Source organism: Sphaerodactylus townsendi, linkage group LG13 (genome assembly GCF_021028975.2).
Source record: "Sphaerodactylus townsendi isolate TG3544 linkage group LG13, MPM_Stown_v2.3, whole genome shotgun sequence".
In the NCBI taxonomy this organism is placed as follows: Eukaryota; Metazoa; Chordata; class Lepidosauria; order Squamata; family Sphaerodactylidae; genus Sphaerodactylus; species Sphaerodactylus townsendi.
The window spans coordinates 45,637,353-45,656,690 of NC_059437.1; the positions used below are offsets into that span (position 1 = coordinate 45,637,353).

The window sequence follows — 19,338 nt, forward strand, 5'->3', positions numbered from 1 at the left end:
CAGTGGGAGCGACCTGTGGCTGCCTGATGGCAGGGCAAAGCACCAGATGTAGCACCAGTGTCCCTGAGCTCCCAGGGTCACTGCCGGCACAGTAGGGGTGATCCACGGGCATAGCCAGGGCCTCCTGGCCGTTGCTGCTGTCACGCAACCAAAAACGTGGCATACATCCATTAAGCCCAATGGTGGCTTCCCAGGGATGAGGATACATTTTCTCTTTGCAAGCTTCCCCACGGCACCGGGAAGCCACCATGGGAGTGGCAGCCAAGAGCGGTCACAATCAGACCCCTGGCCCCTTGGATAGGACTGTAAAGGTTTAAGACGCTGACAAGACTTTTTGGGTTTTTGGTATGCTCGCAGGAATAGACCAATATGGCAGCTGTACTGGGAAATATCTTCAGCTTGCTTCTTTGGCTCTTAGCACACTGCTGCTCCAAACGCCCTTCTCTTCCATGGGCTCTTGTCCACAAAAGCTTCTGCCATAAGGTACCACAAGGCAATTTGTTTCTTTTGCTGCAGCAGACTCTCTCTGCAAGCCCTCCTAACCCATGCGCTCTGGCTCAGGTTTCTATCCATTAATGCATAACACCATACAAACACGATCAAAAGACTGAATTTTGCACGCAGGGTCTGAAATGGGAACGTATGAGGAGGAAAAAGCACATTCCTCTGAAGGCTTGCAAAATAATGAGAGGGCCCGTGCAGCACGTTCATTTTGCGCCTTCCAATTCAAGCTTCAACTGGAAGTTCATTTGGAAGTCATTGTTTCTAAAGCACCGAAGATCCATTCGGCCTTTGACAGATAAGGTTGAGAATGGGAACAAGCTTGCGCCTACGGAACCAATCTAAATTCTCTTCCTGAAGAGCTACTCTGCGTCACTCAAAATGGCCCCTCAGTATTAAATCAGACAGTAAAAAATAGCAGCAAGAAGCCATCCTAGAAAGCGGGAAATTAGGAGCCTGGAGTCGAGAAATCCATCACCGAATGTTCGGCGCAGTTGCCAGGGTGGAAATTCATACCGCTCTCAGTTTGCTCACTGTGTCTTCCTCCTTGGGAGGAAAGGAAACATTGGCAATATTCCACCAGAGCTTTTCAGGCTGGGAAGCTGCATCCAGCTTTTGACTCTTGACTTGATCAACATTGCTCTGGACTCTCCCATGGTATCTTTGGAATTATTACGGACTAAATTGCTTTCAGCTCAGCCCCGGCTCTGAGCCTCCTCTGTGCTGAGTGTTGCTGTGGCAGCACACCAGCCCCGCCCAGCCTTCACACTTGCTACCTGAGATGTCTTTAACTGGAGATTACAGGGATTGAATTTAGGATATTCTGCATGCAAACTATGTGTTCAGCCACAGAACGATGGCCCTGCCCTGACTGGAAGATGTCATATATTGCCAGTAAAGCTCATAACCCTTCTACAAATCACCTGGATGCTGAGGATTCTTCGCCCAGGTCCACATGAACCATCACCAGGGGCCACTAGAACTGGCACCAGAACTCACCATAGAGTTCTGGTGATCAACATACACAGGTTACTAATGCAACCGATCCTGCAGCCACACTAAATGGGATTTTGGGTGTTTTCTAGTGGTAATGTATGAATTGGGTCTTATGCAGGGGCATGGACAGGGATATCTAGGTAGCCTTCCATTGTTAAAATGGCAACAGGCTACAAATTCGCCACTGCACGTGTTGTCTTATGTCAATCACACGTATGGCAGAACAGTATTTCATTTGACACAGCACACTGCTGCACAAAAGAATGCCGTGAACTGTTTCTACCCTGACCTAAATCTCAATTTCCTTTAGTGGTCATGGGCTTTCTAAGAGGCAGCCCAACATGGGATTCCACAGCTAACTGTTCCACAACAAACACTGCAACCAATCAGGAGTGTGTTTGAGTCCCAAATAGGGGTGTGTCCCAGCATTAATGCCACCAGGTGAAAACTCTTTCAAATGCCTAGCAATAGATTCAGTGTGTGAAAACAGTACATTGCAGTTTGCTGTCCATGCACAGTCAGTCTGTGTGTCAGTGTCAATCGCCTCCATAAACGCTTGACACCGGTCAGCTCTCCTATGGCCGAAAGACATATATATGCTTAAGGCAAAATGGCGAGAACCTGCAGGCTAATTCTCAGCTGATCATCTGGTCATTCACCTTAAAGGAAAGGGGAGAGAAGAGAACAATCTGGAATACTTTGAGTCTGCTGACACACAAAACTCAGGGAAACAAAGGAGGGGCCAGGGACCTCCTGCGATTAAGCATCACCAATGGCTGATACCACACGGCCCATTCCTCTGCTGACGCTGTTCAGGTTGAGCTGCAACAAAGGGCAGGTCACTCTTTTGTCACGAGGCAGCAGGGCAGACACACTGCAGAAGAGACCTTAGAATAGTTATGTGGGATATCAATCCAGCCCTGACAATAGGCCTTAGGAAGCCAAGTCCCTGCTTCAGGACAGCCTTGAGGTGCAGACATCATAAATGGCAGGAAGCCAGAAAAAACATGGCAAGGACTACTACAAACAACCTAAATTCAGGGAATTTTAAGATCCCAGAAAATAGTATTGGGTAGGACAGAGAATGTGTCACTGCATACCTCAACGCTTGCTTTGTTTTTAAAAATCTGCACAGCCAATCAAATCACCAGTGGCTGACCAGAAAACCTGCTGGGCCAAAGCCCCACCCCACTCACCCTGTTAAAACATTTGATGAATACCAGAAAAGGTATTGGTGGGTGCCACGGTGTCCGTGGGCACCATGTTGGGGACTCCCGAGGTAGCCTAATTCAACAAGAAGTAGCCAAAAGCACAGTTCATTTTGGAAGCCCAAAGAAAATCCTAACTTGTCTTCTTGATCTATTTTACAAACCAAAGCCGTGGAACAGGTGCATGGCAGATTAAATCAACAGCGTTTTGGGAAAGTTGCCCTTTATAACCAGGCAAACCTGTTCTCTGCAATCCAGCTTCCTTGTTCCTGACTTGGCATTTTAAATCTTACAGGCATGTTTCATTTGTTACTTTTTCTGGACCCATAATTATTTTTGCAGAGTGCTGCAGTTTGTACAAGCGTATTAAACCTGCTCTGTCTGCTTCCAGGATGGAAAGATTTTTGCTGACTTCACATATCGTTGCTTTAGCTATCACAGGCTACTAATGATTTCTACGGCTAAGGTATTCCAAGACCCTAGACACAAGCAAGCTGCAAAAAAATGTTATAAGTGCTGCAAAATATGCATCTGACTTATAGAGGTTTTACACACAGAAATCTCATCCAAATGAGATCGTACTTTCAGAATTCAAACACGTTGAGCTTAACAAAGATGTTTCCGACAAATACGAAAGGTTACAAAAACAAAATGCTCAGCATATATTAATCCAGGAAATCTTACAGCCATGCTGTAAAATAGCCCAGTATTACTAGCCCTGTATTACAGATGTGCACAGGAAAAACCCCAACCAAATGACTTAAAGTGTTTTTCAGTTCCTTTCCTGATGTTGGCGTGCATGCATACAAAACAAAAAGGCATTTCTCAATGTGTTCACATGCAGTTTCTTAACTGATCTAGGGCCATACAATCAGATTTCAACCTTCCTGTGGCTTACAATGCGGGAGGGATTTTGGTCTCCATATTGTGATTTGAACTGAGATTGCTCAGGCTCATTGCTCATATATATAATCATAAGCTAAAATCAGTCTGCTCAGGTTCAGATCAGAACCAGCCTCGGAAGGCTGTGACAATCTAAACACTTGAGCTCCTTTGGCCCCAGAAGTCACAACCATGCTCTCTTAGCCTGCCAAACATGGAACAAATGGAGAGAACCCACCTCACTCCAAAATAAAGGCAATAATGAGCTTTTCCAGATTTTCTGTTTCCCCATTTGTAAGTTCCTGTTTCTTTGGGGGGGGGTTCCCGTGATGCATGTGTTTGACTCCCTCTAGTGGCCAATTTGATATCACACAAATTTACATCCAGCATAAAAACCTGCAGTTTAAATCTGCACGAAGATATGCCAGACATAAACCTGCATGAGATTGAATTGACCATTAGAGGTAGCAAAACAAGTGTAGAACTGAATCAACCTCCACCCCCAGAAGAAATAGGGCCTTACAAGTGAGGCAGCTGAGAATGTGAAAAAGCCCACATTCTTCTCCTCAAGTTGGTCAGTTATTGCAGATGACTCCTACCTATGACAGAAACATTGTTGTCTTATATTATGAGCCTTTCCAGCAGTCTTTTAATGAGGGTGGATGCAGAGCTAAATCAGCTCTTAGCCATGGGGGTTTGTACTGCTGAATTGAAGCAACCCAAGGACCTATTGATGATGGTGCTAGAACAGGGGTCTGCAACCTGCAGCTCTCCAGATGTTCATGGACTACAAATCCCATCAGCAGAGGCTGATGGGAATTGTAGTCCATGAACATCTGGAGAGCCGCAGGTTGCAGACCCCTGTGCTAGAACATCAATGTGTGTTTGTGGAAATCCAAAGTCCAGTCAAAGTAATGTGATGAGAGATTCAGATAGCTCTTTCATTGCTATCTCATCTGCTCTTGATTCAGAATCCAAATAAGAAATAGGGGGGCTGTAGCCAAAAGGATAATTACCAAGATTCAGACAACGCTATTAGCATTCCAAGGTTGCCTTGGTTATCTTGCTTTCCCCCTATCCGGAAATGTGATAAATAAATACCACTGAACTTGCATATTTACAAACTGTAGCCAAAGAGAGACATATCAGCCATAAAACGACCCTTCCTGCCTTTACTGAAAGGCATTTGAGTAGCACCTGCATTTTTATAGAAGCCAGCAAAGACATTCAAACAGGCATTCACATATATAAGCTTTGTAATTCATTTGGGTATGCTCATTACGGAGAAGACTTTTTATTTTTTTCCCAATGCAATTAACTTTGAAGAACAGGCAGGCAAAGCATTTGCAGATCTTTCCTGTCAAATACTGTAAAACAGAAGTTACAAGCGAGTTAATCATCCCCCCTTCATCAGAATTACTCCCTTGCAAAGAGACAGATGAGGCAGCGAGAAATCCACTATGATTTCCAAGTGCTGCCTCTATTTTTTTTGTAATGTATTCCACATACCTAGGAAGAAAGGCTGCAGCTCAGTGGTAGGGCACATACCTCACATACCTAGAATTCAATCCCTTAAATCTCTACTTCAAAGTATTTCAGGAAAAGATATTAGAATAGACCCCTGGAGAGGGTGGAGGTAACTTCACAGCGCAAACGCAAGCGGAGCGATCTGCTTCTAAATCTATTGAGGTCATTGGGCTTAGAAGGGTGTATTTCTGCTCAGAACTTTCTCTCATAGTTGGCCTGAAGCAAAATATAGGAAGTTCTACTCTGATCATTGTCTCATTGGTAGGTCGCCCTGGTGTGTAGCGGCTTATTTTTACCCCAGACCTCTCTGAGCTTGACCCTAGAGAGACAATGCCAATCGGAACAGACAATATTTAATTTCAAGTCTGGTATATGACAGTATGAGGGTCAAGTTGATGTTACATTTTTTAAAGCTTTTGCATGCATGAAGAAGAGGGTTGTTTTGGATTTATACCCCACCTTTCTCTCCTGTAAGGAGACTCAAGGTGTCTTACAAGCTCCTTTCCCCTCCTCTCCACACAACAGACACCTTGTGAGGTAGGTGGGGCTGAGAGAGTTCTGAGAGAACTGTGACAAGGTCACCCAGCAGGAATGGAGGAGTGTGGAAACACATCTGGTTCACCAGATCAGCCTCTATCGCTTATGTGGAGGAGTGAGGAACCAAACCTGGTTCTCCAGATTAGAATCCACCTGCTGTTAACCACTATACCACGCTGACTTATAGTGAGTCAAACCATTGAGCCCTCCGGGGGAGGGCGGCTTATAAATATAATAAATAGATCGATCGATCGATCGATCGATCGATCGATCGATAGATCGATAGATCGATAGATCGATAGATCGATAGATCGATAGATCGATAGATCGATAGATAGATAGATAGATAGATAGATAGATAGATAGATAGATAGATAGATAGATAGATAGATAGATAGATAGATAGATAGATAGATAGATAGATAGATAGATAGATAGATAGGTCTAACAAGGCTAATATTGCCTGCTCTGACTGACAGTTGCTCTCTCCAAGATCTTAGATAGAAGTCTTTCCCATCACCTAATCTTTTAATGAGAGGTGGCCGGGAATGAAACCACAAATACCTGCTTTAAACGGAACCAGATCCTTGGTCCATCACAATCCGTTTCAGTTACTCAGATAGGCAGTAGCTCTGCAGGTCTCAGGCAGGGGTCTTTAACTGCACCTATTGCATGATCCTTTTTAAACTGGAAATGCTGGGGACTAAACCTGGGACCTTCCGCATGCTAAGCCGATACCCTATCCCTGGGCCATGAGCTCTCCACAAGACTTCCTACATGCAAAGCAGATGCTCTACTTCTACAGCAACTTTGGACTCTCTTAAGGCAGATTCCACATGGGCAATAAACAGCGCCCCTGGAACAGTTAAAACACTGTTCCAGGGGCGCTGTCTGCATGGCTGCCACCTCTGAATTGAGGCAGCGCCATGTTTTTCTCGCGTTTCCCTGCCTCGCTCGATGGGGCTGCTTGCACCTCAGCATGCGAATAGCCCCGGGGCTCCACCGGCATCACATATGCAAGTGGAACACCACTGCCCCCACCCACGCGGAATTCGCCTAAGTGAATTATGCAAAAATTTATAAACTGAAGCTGAGCATCCCCTGCCAGTCATCAGGGGCTTTTCCATTCCTGCTCTGCACAGAATGTTCTTGCATTCCAAAGAGGATAAAGTTAGAATGTCTTTCAAGACGACTGTACAGAACAGTTTGCAAAAAGAATCTTAGTTCAATATGCAAAGCTTGGAAAATGAGAAATCGGTAGAATGAAAGACAAGGGATTCTCTTTCTCTGCTTCTCTGTTTACAGGGCAATCCCAAGCAAGTTACTCGTACTCAGATCTCCTCGATGGCCTCACTCTCTGGCAAGGGTTCTTAGGACGGGATTGGCTGCTCCGTAAATCCCAAAGAGAACAAGTCGACTTCTCAGCTCCTTTGAGACTCTACTTGCTGCCAAGCCGATGAGGCTCTAAATCCCATGCTTCCATATACTCTCTCCGGGGCTCGGCATGCAATCCAAGAGGAATATTTCGGTACGGTTATGCGGCTGCACTTGGCAGAGCCAAAGGCCCTGACATCATTTCTCAGGCTATCAGTCTCATTCAGAAGAAGCCTTCTGAGTCACCCAGTGTTAATAACATCAGCCGGCAGCTGCCTGGTCTGCCCGACACAAAAGCTTTCTTCCATTGATCAAACCGTATCAGGCCAGGCAGCCCATACAGAAAGCTACTGACTGGGGTTAACCTCCCCACCAGGTACACTCCCCAGAAATGCAGGTACAAAATTAAAAATATAAAACACTGGTAACATCTGCTAACCATGTGGAAGTTCACAATTTCTCTTAAATGCTTACCTATTTGTCCTGCCCCTTCCCTCTCCCCACCTTCCACTTAACTTTTGCAGGGCACAGTGTGTAAAAAGAGCCCTGCTGAATTAGACCCACAGATCATCTAGACCAGGATCCCCTATCCCACAGTGGCCATCCAGACTCCCAGGAAGGTCTACAAACAGGACAGAAAGGCCATAGCCTCCTAGTTCTCTGATCCCCAGCAACTGGCATTCAGAGGAACACAGCTTCCAAACATGGAGTTTCCATTTAACACTCGTGGATGGATCCATGTACCAGATGCCAACTTGGTCAAATGCATGAAAATATTAGTTGGCAGATACATATTGCTCAGCCTGGCCTAAGAATCAGTAGGATCTTCAGGGTGGGGGGAGGGACATGGGGGCAGATGTCAGTCACTGCATGACATCACTTCCTGGAAAATCCCAGAAGTGATGCCATACCTTTCTAGGACTCACCAGAAACTCTATGACAAGACCACAGAATTTTTTGATGTCACTTCCAGCCCCCCCCCCCCACAAAATGACATCACACCATAAGCTCGAAAGCCATTTATTTTATCTTATTTGTTTCATTGTAAATGAAAGGTGGAAGAGAGGATTGCCTTGTCTCCAACAAAGGGACTGGCAATCCTAGCATGTGAGTTACTACAAAACAAGTCCAGAAGGCTCAGCGATATAAGAGGCAGGTGTATTGCTATTGGCACAACACAAACAAAAGCAAGATCCAGTCCATGATTGTTTTGCAGTGGTAATGGACCACATCCACCTGGGGATGAACTAGCAAAGCACAGTTAAATACCAAAAATCTAAACCTCCACAGAGGGGCTAATACTTTCTGCTCGGCACTTCCAGTTCCTATGGAGACCAAACCCAACCGTCAAACTCACAGATGAATTCCAGCTCGGCCATTTCCCGCTGAAGTGGACTCCTTCCTTGGTTTTCATGCTTGCTGTGTTGCTTACCATGTCCTTTCAAAGAAAAGCGACTTGCATTAATATAAGCAATTAAAAACAGCACATCTTGACAGTCGCTGTGACATCAGCCTGGGGCGATCCAGCTTCCCCGGTGCACGCTCGCGCTCAAGCAAGGAAGAGGTTGGAAGGGCTTCCCCTCCTCCTCCTCCTCCCCCCTCCTCCTCCTCCTCCTCACCCTTTACAAGTGAGCAGTAACCAGCATATGTGGCATGATGCTTCAACAAAATCAGGCCCACTGCATGAAGCAGGAAGCTTCCAGTGTTTAGTGCAAGTTGGAGAACCCAGCAGCCTGCAGGTCCTTGGATTCTGAAGGGGCCGACGGCTTTAATCCAAAGGACAGGCCAGGAAGAGTAGAAGAAGGTGTGCTGGACTCTTCTTGCATACAGATGTGAGCCAGGAGGAAGGAGGACAGGCTGCCACCCAAAAAACCTTCTTTTACAGTGAACCCACATCACTGGGGTTAGGGGCACAGTGCTCTCTGAAATCTAACGACAACAACTACTACCTTTATTAGGCTCAAAAGACACGTAATCCGATCAAAAACCATCCTAAAATGCGGAAAACGGGCTCTACAGAGCATTAGGGTGCTGATCGCACTTTTAGACAAGAAGTCTGCTTATCCCGACAGAGGTTAAGTGGACGGCACCCAAAGCTAAGCAGTCAGCAACTGTAAACAAAGATTATAACCGGTCACTAATTTTCATTTATTCACATATATTCTAATGTTAGCATTTCCAGGGCAGAAATTGCTCCCTTGCTGAATAAGCAGATCGCTTTCCAAGCTTGTGCTACCATTTTACTGCTATAATAACATGCTGTCAAAAGCAAGCTGTGTTGGCCCAAGAACAGATGTTTGACCACTGCTTAGGTGGACCAATGCCCGGACTTCATCATCAAGAAGAGGATAGCAAAAAAAAAATGAAGCCCTTGTATCTTTAATACATGGCTGCTTGCAAAGTTATGGAGTTGTGTGCAGTGCAGACTTAAGCATGTATCTGAAGGACCACTTTCTTCCATTCCAACTTGAATGTCAACGAAGATGGTTTGTCTTTCTCTCAATCAATCAGTCTGCCATTCTGGATGAGAAGAAGAGAAGAGTTTGGATTTATACCCCGCTTTTCTCAATAGCAAGGAGTTGCAAAGAAGTTAAACTCCTTCCTTCCCCCACAACAGACACCTTGTCAGGTAGGTGAGGCTGAGAGAATTCTGAGAGAACTGTGGCTATTCCAAGGTCATCCAGCAAGCTTCATGCATAGGAGCAGGAAAACAAATCCAGTTTACCAGACCAGAGTCCACTGCTCATGAGGAGGAGCGAGGAGTCAAATCCTGTTCTCCAGATTAGAGTCCACGGCTCTTAACCACTACACCACGCTGGCTCTGTCAAGGCGCCTCCAGGCGATGACAAAAGAATAAAGCAATGCAATAAAAGGATTTGATTTTTATGGATCGTTGCCTTTTTGACCAATAATTTATTCAGTGCCTTGGTCTGAAGGATGGGAGAGGCAGATGTTAAACGAATAAACACGTTTACTCAGAAGTAGGTCTGAGCCATAAGTACTCTGCAAAAATGTGCAGAAGGCTTAACCTGTCAGGTGATCTAGCACCAAACTAAATTATCCGATGGGCAAAAAGACCTCACTATATCCTCTAGTAGTGAATTCCACAATTTAACGAGTAAAAAAGTAAAGAAGCATTTCTTTGAGAGACCTTCAAGGAATACCAGTGTGGCAGGCAACGGCAAATCACCTTTGAATGTCTCTTGTCATGAAAACCCTAAGGCAGCATGGCCAACCATTCTCGCAGAGGCTGATGGGAACTGTAGTCCATGAACATCTGGAGCGCCATATGTTGGCCACCCCTGCCCTAAGGGGTCAGCACAAGTCAGATGTGACTCGACAGCGAAATACACGCGCACACAACACTATAAAACGCTGCGATGACAGCAAACAGGTCCTAAGATGGGAAGAGAAAGCTTCCTATTAATAGGATGATTGTATCAGACGCTCTTCAAGCCCATGAGCTTTCAAGGGGGCTTTCTGTTGCAGCGATCTGGTTGAAGTGCTCCAGAAATAAATGTCTTTATTATGTAATGTGCTTGAAACAAGCTCCCCTGCCGAGCACTGCGCAGCAGGTCGAGGCACACCAGAAATGAAGGAGGGCGAAGAAGAGGCTCAAATTCACATTTCCAAGTCAAACTTGTTCAGCTAATCAGAACTTCATTCTCCACAGCAGATTTGATTTCAAAAACATTCATTCCACCCTGGAAGGGGGAAGACAAGGATTGCCTCTCATGTTATCTGCATCTGGAGCTCCAGAAGAACTACTCTGTTCTTGCGTTCAGCAGGGTGTAGTTATCATGTCTAAAGGCCAAGGTTGAACTTCCAGTTAAAGGACATAGCCACAGGACAAATTTTCTCTGCTTTGAGTAGGCTCTGGATGGCAGCACACTGTTTTATTTATTTTTGGAGCATCCACATGACACTGTCTTCAATTTTCAGGCTTTCCCCATCTTGGCACTAACTTTCTCAAACCTGGTTTATTATGGTCTTTCAAGAAAATCCAAGCATACTAAGCAAGACATCTAATTGGAAAGGTGCCCATTAAGTTCTGTATGCATCAGCACTACTTACTCTTGAGGCCACTGTTTTCTATGCCAAAGCTCTGGGGGACTTTTTAAAGATGCTGTAGCAACAAAAGAGCGACGGCACCTTTACTCTTACATCTCTGCAACAAAAAGGGACAGATACTTTTTTCAAAAGTGTGAATTCAGAGGACCTTGTCAATTGTGACGACGGCTTGTTAGAATATTACGCAGAGCACAATAGCAACTGACGACTTTTAGTGCTCAAAAAAGTCTTCTAGTGGAGTGGGATAGGAAAATGCAAAGGGGAAATGGTGGTTGACAGGGGAAAGCATGCACAAAAATCCAAGGGAACATTCCATTATCAGTGTGAACGCGCCTGAATTTGTGGTGACAATGACTGGGAAAAGGAGAATCCCTGCTGTATGGATGCAGCCAAAGAATCTCACATACATGAGCTGTGAAGTGTCTCTGCCTAAGGGTGCCAGGTGCTTATGTGGCTGCCTTCAGGTCAGATCACTAGTCCAACCAGCTCAAATCAACAGCAACTCTCCAGGGTCTCAGGAATACCTGCTATCTGAGGGCCAAATGAGATGGGGCATTTTTAAATGGAACACTCCCACATACAGCTCCAAAATGGGGTCCATTTGGACTAGAGAGAGTGGCGTGGGGCAAAAGCCCCCCCCCCTCCTCCTCCTGCTGAGCTATGATCCCAATGCTAATCAGGTACTTGCAGTGCTTGAAAAATTCATTCCCTATAGCCGCAGCGATGGCTACAGGGGAAAGCTGGTCAGTTCCAGGGAACCAGATGCAACTTGTTTCAAAAAAGATCACCTCTAGTTTAATGTGAGATCCATTTTGCTGGTGAAACTAAAGATTCAGGGGGAGAACTTGTGTATGCACGGTGTGTTTTGGTTTATTGAACTCTTTGAATTTCCTTATAAAAGTTTTTTTAATGCAGAATCACAGCTTAAAAACTGGCAGCAGAACCCTGGTAGTACTAGCAACTTTCTGAGAAGTATATGCTCAAATTTAATTATTTACCTATCTATAGGTAATTTGCTATGCAGGGAGCTAGGGAGGAGCAGCCAGGATCAACTACCTGCTGTCTCATCAGCTCCAAACACACTTCCAAAAGCATCTGCTCCAGCTGCACAATGACCCTTTGGAGAGCTGTTTGCAAATCGCTGCCTTTTCTTTTCCCACCCCCTTTTTTTCTTGTTTGCTGCTGGTTGGATCTCAGTTGAGCACAGAGGTGGGCCTTTTACAACCTGGAGTATAAAAAAGATGAGTGAGGTGAAGAGCAAGGGATGCTTACAGAAAGGCAAGAGGGAGGGGATCCAGATATCAGCAGACGTGAAGGAATCGGGGGCACTGTTAAGTTTTATACATGAACTGTTTTGGGAGCACTTTTAAGTTTTATCCATTAACTACTGTAGTTCCATTAACCACTGTAGTTCCATTAACTACAGTAGTTCCATTAACTACTGTGGCACCACAGTGAAAAGGGCAAGAGAACTGCTTATTTTTTTCATGTGAAAATTGGGAACTTGTAGGAACTAGTAAAGTACAGGGCTAAGATTGCTGCAATGTTATTGTGATCTAGCAATTGCCAATTATTTAAAAAGAAGTCTCCACGGGGTGATGGTGGGAAGGCTGCTAAGGGACAAAACAAGAGAAAGGAAACTCCTGAGTGGATGTTCTGTTGTTGCTTTGAGTCCCTCTACATTTGCAGCAGCAAAGAAAATCTTCACCGCATGGAAGTTGCCTCAGTCGGCTAAGACGGAGTCAAGTATAAGGAGTATCAAGTTGCACTGCAGGCTGTTGGAATAAAGGCAAAACCTGGCACTTTCCCTCGGAAGCTATAAAAGTCAGCCTCTCCTCTTGTTTAACGCTGCCCAGGCATTTCTCCTTGAACAGATTTAATTGCAGGGTATTTTGGAAATCTTGACATGAATCATAATATGCAACCGTTAGTAAGCAGGTGTGTGCATATGTGTATGTGGGTGTGTGTATTGGTAATAGTGGCCCAGTTTCTGTTTCTTAGGATGAAAACTCTGAAAAGATTTGCAGCCTGCCAGATGGAACCTGGCATAGCATTTTATCTTTCCAAGGGTAAGCAAAGCTCTAACTTTCACAACAAATGGCTGCTCTTCAAGGCAGACACTTGGTCACAACCAATGATTACATCCAGGGATATATCATTTCAGGGAAGAAGAAAAACCAAGAAGCCAAGAACCAACAGCGTCAAACTGTTGTTGTTGAAATCACCAGCCCCAGGTGATACCTGTGACATGAAACAAAACACACAAGGTTTTTTTTTAAAAAAATGCATCTATTAAAAATCCAGAACAGAATTTCCAAACCTGCAATGAGTTTTATCAGTCCACTATGGGGAAGAGAGGTGGGGATAATTTATCGCCGCACCAGAGATTCTAAAGATGAACGGGCAGGATGAAATCATTTTAAGAAATAAAAAAGAATTTATTTAAATATATGCTCTTCTCATGTGGTTTCTTGTGAGGAAAGAATATTGGGGGCAGGAAGAGAAGGAAAGTAATAAAAATCCTGTATTAAAGCAACCCAGTCCATAAATCAGAAGTGCTTCAGTTGATTAATGAATCAATTAGATCTGCATAAATGCACATATGAGTGGCAATACAGGTATTGTACATTTGCCACAACAGCTCCCCAGCGCTATTTCAGGTAGGGAAAATACTGTGCTCTGGGTGTTGCCAACCCCAATTTGAATCTGTTCCCCTACGGCTAATCACTGAATAAAATGCTATGCTAGGAAATACATTCACAGACTACCAAGATACTCATCAAGTTTGGGCCCTGGGGTTGCATTTAGATATCCAATTGAACCATCGAATAAAAGTGTTAACTAATACCGTGCACAAACTCAGCTTATGCCTGGCTCCCTCCTCTTTTCCCCTCCCTTCTTGTGCCAGCATGATAAAGAAGGAATAGTGTTTAAGGCTAATTTCCATTATCTCTGATGTACAAAGGCAGGCAAACACGGCTTAGGCGGAGTTAGTTTTCCAGACGCAAACTACGGATTCTTAACATAGGCTGGAAGCCAATTAGTGTTAGTAAAACTAACTTTTTGAACACTGGATTACCTGAGATTAGGAACCAGTTTACACATTATGGATTATAAAGGTTAAGTTTGGGGTTCTCAGCCCCCTACCCCTCCAGCCATGTATTGTAAACATAATTGCAATCTCACATGCGCAGTGTCCAATTTGGATTGCAATTTAGTGGGCCTGCAAAGGGAACATCAGTAAGGTACTATTCCAGCTATGGGAGAAACCCATGAGTACACTTGGAAAAACAGTGCAGGGAAGAAGAATGAAGAATGAAGCTCCTTCTCTATGAACGGCACTGTCAGAGTTCAAAGGCTCTGCACACACAGCAACTGAGAAGTCACACACAGGTTAGGGGCCCAGGAACCCATGGGCAAACTCCATAAAAATACATCTACTGGCTTTTATAAACCACCATTTGTTGATCACACTCTGTTTTGAGAAGGGCTGCGGAAGGGAGAAGCTCATGGGGGACACTTGAGCCCGGCACAAATTGGGCACAGGTTTATATAACTGCAGTTACATTGGATGCCTGAATGCGCCCTAAGAAATAGAGGCATCCACTGAGAAACAAACACAGCCTGGACCACTGATTTGGGTGGTCTAAGCTAGCCCAACCTCGGCAGATCTCAGAAACTAAGCAGAGTCAGCCCTGGTTAGTGCTTGGATGGGAGACCACTAAGGAAATCCAGGGTTGCTATGCAGAGGCAAACAATGGCAACTTAGCCACCTTTGAATGTCTCTTGCCTAGAAAACCCTATGGGTTTGCCATAAATTTTCTGTTACTTCTTGGCACTTTCCACCACCAATGATAAAGACGACATCTGAAAGGTAAAATCAGACATCCTCCTATTTATCTCTTAAGGGAACTGACTTTCCATGCTTTGCACACATGCAGAATTGCAAAGAAACCAGAGACTGGAATTTGTTATGGTAGAGCCCCCACACGGGACTCTCTGAGGCCCTTTCCGCATGGGCAGAAAGCAACGACTCCAGCCCGGTGAAACACTGTTTTGGCGGGGACCCTTCACACTGGCACCACTGCCAAATCAATGCAGCGGCGCTCTGTTCCCGCCAAAATGGTGTTTTCAAAATCCGCTCGGCGAGAGAGTTTTTCTGCAAACGCCAGCTTCCATCTGCTGCCATGCGAACAGCAGTGGGTGGAAACCGGCGTATTCCCCTCCCCGGCCCCAAATGCCTCCTTACCTCCTGCTGGCTGCCGTCGCTCTGATGAGCCCAGGAGACACGCCCCCTGGCCTCCGTCCCTGCAGCCATCACTCTGGCCATGGGGGCGTGTCACCTGGCCTCCTCAGAGTGACAGCAGAGCGATGGATACCAGCAGGAGGAAAGGGGTCTGTGCGGAGCCTGCTCCAACAGCTGCGCAGCCCATGGGGCCGTTTGTGCGAACGGCCCCAGAGCCTACATCGGCATGATGAATGCTGATGCAGGCTCTCTCCCTTGGATGTGGAAACAGCCTGATTGTTCCTTTTTCTCTCCCCCCTCCACTCTCCCATCTCTTGGAAGAGGCAGGTGGAGGTAGCACCTTCACCTGACAGATCTGTCCTACTAGCTATTTAAACCCTCTTTAACTGCTCCCGCTATGGAGCACCGTAATTGCCTGTCACGCTACAGCAGCTGGAACTGGGGATAAGCCTATGAGAGAGCTACATCCCTGGCAGTGAGGTTTCAGTCTGTTGTGCAGATACGCACACATGCTGACCTTCTCTTCTTTACAAACAAATGCTGCAGGAGTCGCAGATGCAGGGTGCCCTTGTGTACTCCCAAATCTCACCAGTTTTCTCCATGCTGGCTTATGGACATCTTTGATGCATGTGTGGGTCTTTCGAATAAAACTTAAGTGTAGTGTACTAGCCATGGTTTGGTGTGTGATTTCTACATCAATGCTCAGCTTCAACGCTCAGCCAGCATGGTGTAGTGGTTAAGAGCTGGTGCACTGTAATCTGGGGAACCGGGTTTGATTTCCTGCTGTGCCACTTGAGCTGTGGAGGCTTATCTGGTGAACCAGATTAGCTTGTGCACTCCAACACATGCCAGCTGGGTGACCTTGGGCCAGTCACAGTTTCATTGGAGCTCTCTCAGCCCCACCCACCTCACAGGGTGTTTGTTGTGGGGTTGGGAAGGGAAAGGAGATGGTAAAACCCCTTTGAGTCTCCTTACAGGAGAGAAAAGGAGGATATAAATCCAAGCTCTTTTTCAAAGCTGTGCAAGGACCAACCAGGTTTGAAGGAGTTCCAGAGCTTCTGTCCAAACAGCAGACATGAAGCCCACAGTTATAAGAGATTTGCATCTAGCAAATCCTCCGATTGGGGTGGGGGTGGGGGGCGGTGTATGGCAATTGCTAACATCAATAAGCCTTCAGAAACGCACGCAGAGCTACTTTCTTCACATTACAAATAATAGCTCCCCCTTCTCAGTAATCAACTTGAACATTAAGAGAGCAATGATGTTTGTTTTAAATCCTCCGCGTTTACTACAGCGAACAATTTACTCTCAACACTTTATCGAACACCTGAGACGATGCGGATCGTTACCTCCAACAGGCACAAAGGATGTTAATGCCACGATTTATGAGGAAGGAGAGGAAAAGCGATAACAATAACTGCAGAAACTGGTCTGCAGCCTGCTTAGCTATTAAGAGAACGGATATGCAAAAGAACAGGGATGCTTTACAGGAACTTGAGGAGGTGAATTTATGCAGAGGTGAAAGCCCTCCATCAGTCAACTGCTGAGGCCAGTGGATACGAGCCGGTGGACAGATGCTGAAGTGAGGCAGACATGGCCCTTTCCATATGGGTACTCAGAGCCCCCTTACTGCCCTTCAGCCCTGCCTAGGAGGATCTTCCTCCCATCGTGGTGTAGTGGTTAAGAGCAGGTGGATTCTAATCTGGAGAACTGGGTTTGATTCCCCACTCCTCCCCCTGAGTGGCAGATGCTTGTTTGGTGAACCAGATGTGTTTCCATATCTCTACATTCCTGCTGGGTGATCTTCAGAACTCTCTCAGACCCACCTACCTCACAAGGTGTCTGCTGTGAGGAGAGGAAGGAAAGGAGCTTATAAGCCACCTTGAGTCTCCTTACAGCAGTGGCGTAGGAGGAGCAGCAGTGGCGTAGGAGGTTAAGAGCTTGTGTATCTAATCTGGAGGAGCCGGGTTTGATTCCCAGCTCTGCTGCCTGAGTTGCGGAGGCTTATCTGGGGAATTCAGATTAGCCTGTGCACTCCCACACACGCCAGCTGGGTGACCTTGGGCTAGTCACAGCTTCTCAGAGCTCTCTCAGCCCCACCTACCTCACAGGGTGTTTGTTGTGAGGGGGGGAGGACAAGGAGATTGTACGCCCCTTTGAGTCTCCTGCAGGAGAGAAAGGGGGGATATAAATCCAAACTACTACTACTACTACTACTACTACAGGAGAGAAAGATGGGATATAAAAAAGTCTTCTTCTTCCTTCCATGGATGCACCTGCCACCTGATACCACCTTTCACACCAGTCTAGATCAGTCATCTACCCTTTCTCTCCAAATCAGATGGAAGGATATTGGGTTTTGTTGGCAACCGTTATGTGCTCTTTAGTCATCTTAGGGAGGTCTCAAAATATGCTGAGGAACCAACACAGCCTCAGAACTCTACCCCCCCCCCCAATCTTAATGAGACCTGTGGCACAGAGTGGTAAACTACAGTACTGCAGTCAAAGCTCTGCCCACAACCTGAGTTCAATCCCAACAGAAGTCGGTTTCAGGTAACCAGCTCAAGGTTGACTCAGTCTTCCATTCTTCCAAGGTTGGTAAAATGAGCACTCGCTGGGGGCAAAGTAAAGATGATTGGGGAAGGAAAAGACAAACCACCCTGTGAAGAGCCTCGCAGGGGTGGGCAACTATGGCCCTCCAGATGTTCGTGGACTACAATTCCCACCAGCCCCTGCCAGAATAGCCAATTGGCCATGTTGGCAGGGGCTGATGGGAATTGTAGTGCATGAACATCTGGAAGGCCATAGTTGCCCACCTCTGTGTGATGTGACAGCAACCCATGAGTCAGTAATGACCCGGCTCTTATACCTTTACCTTTCACCTATATATATATAGTCCTGAAATGGCACCAGGTCCCACCCCCTGCAGCAGCAAGTCACTGAAGCCCCACTCCCCACCTCCAAGCTGCTACCCATTAAAAGTGCAATTCTCAACAGAGTTCAACCTTCTAAGCCCATTGACTTAAGTGGGGGTAATTCTTCTTGGGATTCTGCTGCCTGCCATCTGCACTCGGACAGCCAAATGACAGCTTTTACGGCAATGACCTATAAGAACCAACAAGTTCTACCTGCCCTGGCCTTTCCTTCCCCTGCTTCTGCTCTACTCCAGGGGAAGGTCAAAGTGTGCATCAGTCTGATCTGATTCCCTGTTAATCAGCCTTTATTGATGGTGGGGGAGCCATTTTCAAGATCAGTGCATCACTCTTAAAAAGATATTCTATGGTGTCCTTGTCTTCAAAAGGGATGATAGAAGAGCAGAGATCCTTCCTCTACTTGTTTCATTCATGAATGCAAGTAAAACCTGCCAAAACCTTTATTCTTGAATAACTCCACACACCTCTACCAGAGTACTTAACAGTTTGCAAATGTGAACAACATCCCCGACTAAAGATGTATGAAGGTTAACATTCAGAAACCATTCAAGTGTTTAAAGCAGAGACACATGATATAATCCCTGTAAGCCCATATAGCCCATGGGGGATCTTGTTTGAATACACACCTACCATCAATATCTCAGTACTCCTGAAAATAGATTTTAAAAATGAGAGGCGAATATGTTTCTGATTCTGCCATGTACATGTCAAAATGATATTATCCTGGAAGGACAGTAGCCTGTGGCTTTACGAAAACGCTTGAATGGGCTCTCTGGGTCTTTCTTCCAGGTTTAGATCAGGACCGGGAAATCTTAGAAAAATAATTTCAGAAACAAGTTCAAAGCATTTAATTCCAGATAGATAGAAGAAGAAGAGTTTGGATTTATATCCCCACTTTCTCTTCTGTAAGGAGACTCAAAGGGGCTTCCCCACCCCCACAACAAACACCCTGTGAGGTGGGTGGGGCTGAGAGAGCTCTGAAGAACTGTGACTAGCCCAAGGTCACTCAGCTGGCATGTGTTGGAGTGCACAAGCTAATCCAGTTCCACAGCTCAAGTGGCAG

The 19,338-nt window shown here is 45.7% G+C and overlaps 1 protein-coding gene across 9 annotated transcripts in view; it reads right to left on the reverse strand.

The window, feature by feature from the left end:
- ARVCF (ARVCF delta catenin family member) overlaps positions 1–19,338 on the reverse strand; it is a 482,167-nt gene that overhangs the window by 163,406 nt on the left and 299,423 nt on the right. The gene's annotated exons all lie outside the window — the stretch shown is intronic.